The following is a 5392-nucleotide window of genomic DNA, read 5'->3' on the forward strand; positions in this document are numbered from 1 at the left end:
TGGTTCAGCTGTAGCCGGTATAGCACTTCTGCCTGTAACTGTTGTCTTAGGGATCAGGTCCTGATTTCTGTGGGTGACAGTTATTGTGTGTATGAAACTTTATGGGCCCCTTTAACGGTACAATTCCACTTCGGTTCACTTATGTAATCAATCAGAAATGATCAGTTGTGCCTATTAATGGTCGAACTCCTGCTAACCAATCCGGCTAATCTGATCAAACTGGCTAGTGGGAATTCGTCCACTAATGGGCAGGACTGATTGTTTCCAGTTGATTTTGTGTTGACTGGAAACGATCGATCGGCCGTGGGATTGTATCGTTAATGCCTACCTTTAGACTATGGTAGGAGCATTAGACTATGACTATGGCAGGGATTAAATTGCGAACTTCTCTGACAAACCGTTTCTGGCATAACTATGTGCTCTTAAAAATGCTGCACTAAATAAATGCATGATAATAATATACTGAGTCTTCAATGTGGATAGATGCTGGCAGATGTGCACGGATGTTTCTTAGGATCTATAAGATTTCTGCTCAGAATTGTCAGCAGCTGGAAAATGTACAGCAGCCAGCAATGCAATGGGTCATGTCATCTTTCAGTAAGTGCCATATAACAGAACTTGCAGGAAATGACTGAAGTTAGTGCATCATGGAAGAAATCCTACAAAAGCATTGTTAGCATTATGCTCCTGATAACAGCAGAGGACTGGTAATACAGCTACGAGACAGTGGGGGCCGGCCAGAGGGATTAAATAGCTCTGACTGACAGTTGTGAAGTTTTAGGCTGTGTTCCCACTTGAGCTGAGAATGGACATCTTTGTCCATTGTCTGCTCATCACAAAATTGACAGAGAATGGCTCCTCTTTTATATATAGGAGCCGTTCACACTTGTCAGTCTTCAACGGATCCATTGGATCTGTGGCAGTAAGCAGGCTCCACTACTGTGCCGTCTACAATAATCCTAGACAGGCAGATGCGTTCCCCATCAGGGCCGGATTTACCATAAGGCACTGTAGGCATGTGCCTACAGGTGCCTGGTGATGAAAAGGCGGCTCACTCCCCTCTCCAAGTGCCTCCCTCCTGCCTTAACTATGCAGAGTCCAGAGCGGAGTGTAAATGAGGTTAGTCACCTGGGTCTCAGCATTCCAATGACAAGATTTTCCTTCAGTCAGAGCACCTTATACTGAGGTTAGCTCTGGCTATCTAATGCTAAAGGAGACCTGTAGCTACCTATGACGGGCAAGGGAACTGAGAGAGAAGTGCCAGCTGGGACAGCCAGCACACATGTGGTTCGGTTTGGTGGGTGTTTATAGGTTCATGGAGGGAGAAGTCTGGGGTGCCAGGACATCTATTCCTATAGGCTCCCATAATGTAAATCCAGGCCTGTTCCCCATATAGCCTATGGATGTAAAACATCTGCCCCGGGATACAGCCGAACTACAGAGGACCATCTAAGCAGACTCTAAACTATGCGCTTCCTCTGGCCACACGTGATCTGGTGGCAGATAGGAACTGAGCCTTAATCCCTTACGGACAAATATTGCTTGGATAGTGACTAAAGGGGCCCATACACTCAGCCGATATTCTGGCCGACCGATCGATCCAGATCGATCGATCCATTGATCGATTGCAAATCGGTTGGCCAATCGACCGATCGATGGCCGATTTCGATCGATTTCGATGGATTTCCATCGAACTGGCAGGGTGGAAAATTTAGGTCGATCTGATGAGATTGCTTATCATTTTGCATTGGCCTTAATGGAAATCTGATGGCAAAAAAATGCCATCAGATCGAATTTCAATAGATTTCAAACTGAAATCTATTGGAATTCTATCCTGGTAAAAAATGTTCTAAAAACACATCAGATTGATCATCAGATGCATTTCTTATCTATCTGCTGCCAATCTGAAGAGTGTATGGGCACCTTGAATTGTCAAGGGAATCTTGCTTTGTGGATTTTACAAAGGCATTTGACTTTGTGTGGCACCCAGGCCTTTTCCTAACACACCTAGAGAGCGGAATAGGAGGAAGAACCTATGGTGTCATTAAGAGTTAAGGTGGCCATACACTGGCCCGATTTGCGCCCGTTTCGACAGCAGATTCGATCACTGGGATCGAATCTGCTGCCAATCGTTCACGCTACACGCCGAATTTCGATCCATTCCGTCCGAACCCGTCGATCGCGCCGTGCGGAAAATAACCGTCGATCGCCCGCGGGTAAAGAGCACATCGCTAGCAGGGTTCGAGTGCCAGACGACCGACGCAATAGAGCCGCATACATTACCTGCTCCGCCGGCGCGACTCCCGGGTCTCCGCTCTTCTCCGTCTCCGCTCTGGTCTGCTCTGGTCTCCGGCATGCTTCCCTTCTTCCTGTCCCGGCAGGAAGTTTAAACAGTAGAGGGCGCTCTACTGTTTAAACTTCCCCCAGACAGGAAGAAGGGAAGCATGCCGGAGACCAGAGCAGACCAGAGCGGAGACGGAGAAGAAGAGCGGTGACCGGGGGCAGTCGCGCCGGCGCAGCAGGTAATGTATGCGGACGGGGGGAGCGGCGGCAGCACCACCACAACAGATTGTGATCGGTTTCAGGCTGAAATCGATTCACAATCTGTTTGCAGTAAAGGTAGCCATACGATCCCTCTCTGATCAGATTCGATCAGATAGGGATCTGTCTGTTTGTCGAATCTGATGGCAAATCGACCAGTGTATGGCTACCTTAATCCTTTTACATTTCCATTGTCACAGTACTTTTCTTATTTTAAATCTTTTTATCTTTCTATTATGGTGTATCAGCAAGTTTATCCAGTTTTATGGCAGGAAGCCCTTACCTTGGAATGGGCTGGTGGTCTGTTCCTCTGAATTTCTTGAGGTTCTTCATTCTGTCTGTGTGTATGTTTCTTGCTTTTGTGGTGTCTTCCAGTTTGCTCATTACACGGTATAAGTTGTATAGAATCAGGAGCTCATCTTCAGTGCTGCTTACTCTCCTGCACTGCTGGGTCCGTATCGAACTCCACGGCACCCGTACTTCTGTGAACCGCAACCGAATTGCTATAGATGTGCCACGCACAGATTATAGGGATTCAGATGCATGCTGCACCAGCATAGTAGGGGAAATGGGCCCTTAAAGGAGGGGCCTGATAGCTCGGTCCTTTCTGAGGTGGCTGCAAGACCACTTTAGCAGCAGTCAGACCTATGGATTCAGCTCCCTGGTTTTAGTGAGTAGTCTCTCTCCAGCTGGGAGATGCAATAATCACACTACACTTAAGCTTGGTGAAAATAAATCTGAAGTCTTTATTTACAAATTAATCTTATATACACTGATGATGGGGGGAAACCAGATTGAACTGGAGTGAACATGTGAGTAATGTTTAGCAATATTACAGACAGAAAAGACAATAGGGTATGTTTACTGAAAACACTGGTAGAGGTAAAAATACAATACAATACAATAACATTTCTATAGTGCTTTTCTCCTATAGGACTCAAAGCGCTTAGGCTCTCTCAGATTCAGTAATTGGTAGTAGGATGAAGTATTCACACAACAAAAGTTATATTTCTGCAAATGCCAAACTGAACAGGTGGGTTTTCAGTCTGGATTTAAACACGTCCAGGGATGGAGCTGTCCTGATCTGTTGAGGTAAGGAGTTCCAAAACGTAGGGGCAGCATGACAGAAGGCTCTGGGACCAAAAGTTTCCAAGTGGACTCTGGGTATGACTAGATTATTAGAACCCGTGGATCTGAGAATGCGGGGATTTCTACGCAGCTGCAACATTTCTTTCATGTATCCAGGGCCCAGATTATTCAGTGATTTAAATGCCAGTAGGCCGATCTTGAATAGGACCCTCCATTCTATAGGTAGCCAGTGAAGGGAGTGCAGGACTGGCGTTATGTGGCAGTGACGGGGTTGGTTGGTTAGCAGTCTGGCAGCAGTATTCTGTATCAGCTGTAGACGGTACAAGTCCTTTTTTGGAAGGCCAGTGTAGAGAGTATTGCAGTAGTCCAGTCGGGAGAATTGGTTACATGTGTTGATTTTCAATACACCAGGTCCTTCTAAATCTTCAGATCTCTGTTAAAGAGGCTTATATGGTAATACACCAAGTGGGTATGCAAATACAGGTTTTTCTCCTGTCTGGCCGGAATGCCTTGAACCAATTTATGGTTATGTAAATGTAATTTACCTGTAAAGCACAAGAATGTGTTTCTGACTAGTTGGAGACAAAATGAAAATTTGATGTGCTGTACATCTTTTAATATCTGGGTGATTCAAGTAGCACGTTAATAAAACCTTTCAGGGCCTCTGTCTAATTGTGTTGTGGATTGGGGGGGGGGGAGGAGGTGTAAATCACTTTGACTTAGACCCGGTTCACGCATGCAAACATTGAAGTGCATACATTATACATTGAAGTGGCATACGGATCCGTGAAAATGGATCTGATCACCGGTCCATCGGATCTGGTTTCACTCCGTTGCCACTCTGTTTCCATTCCGCTGCTTCCGTTCCAATTCCCCACATCCACCGACCACCAAAGTAGATTTTTCTATTTAGAACAATCTTTTCTTTATTAGTATGAAGAAACGTTCTATTTTCCCATTGCCCCCCCGAAGCAGCGCTTCAGTTTCTGTTTCCGTTCTGCTTGGCTTAGCGGTCTGGAAAAATTTGGTGCAGCAGGAAACTTGTGGTCTGTTCAGTGGCTCATGCGGAATGGATTTGTTTGAATAGATGGATGTGAACGGATCCGTAAGTTAACACTGGATCCGTTCCCATCCATTCCAATCCATTCCCTTCCGATCCGGGAATGGAACTTTTTTTTACTCTAATGTGAATCGGGCCTTAGTTATTTTTGTAGTAGCTCACTAGCTGAAAAAGTGAGGCCCACCCTGAACGCACATCCAGTGCAGGAACCAGGTGACCCAGACCCTGGAACGAAGGTAGGCTCCGCACAATGTCTGATAAGTTTGAACAAAAATCTTTATTGAATCAGGTGTAAAACTATGACAGATACATCATCTGGCAGATGGTGGCATGGTTTATACCTGATTCAATAAAGAGTTTTTTTCATACTTATCGGACATTGTGCAGAGTTTGCCTTCACTTGCACTTCATCTAGATCCAACATAGTCCCTGCGGCTCCCCATCTTCCGCTGGAGTGTTATATTCGTATAGTGGCTGAGTGAGGTCTTTGCCAGAGAATAGTGCAGTTATGTCTCACATCATTATGATTTACTCTGGTACCTTCACATCGTAGCTCAGTGTTAGGAATTAGCAATTTGAGCTCCTACATTTTGAAATACTCATTAAGATGAACATGCATAGTAATAACTTCCCTATTATTTCTTCAGATCCCCTGGATAGCAGATCATTAGGGAATGGTAACTTAGGGAGAAGTAATATTTG

Source organism: Hyperolius riggenbachi, chromosome 3, assembly GCF_040937935.1.
Source record: "Hyperolius riggenbachi isolate aHypRig1 chromosome 3, aHypRig1.pri, whole genome shotgun sequence".
NCBI lineage: Eukaryota > Metazoa > Chordata > Amphibia > Anura > Hyperoliidae > Hyperolius > Hyperolius riggenbachi.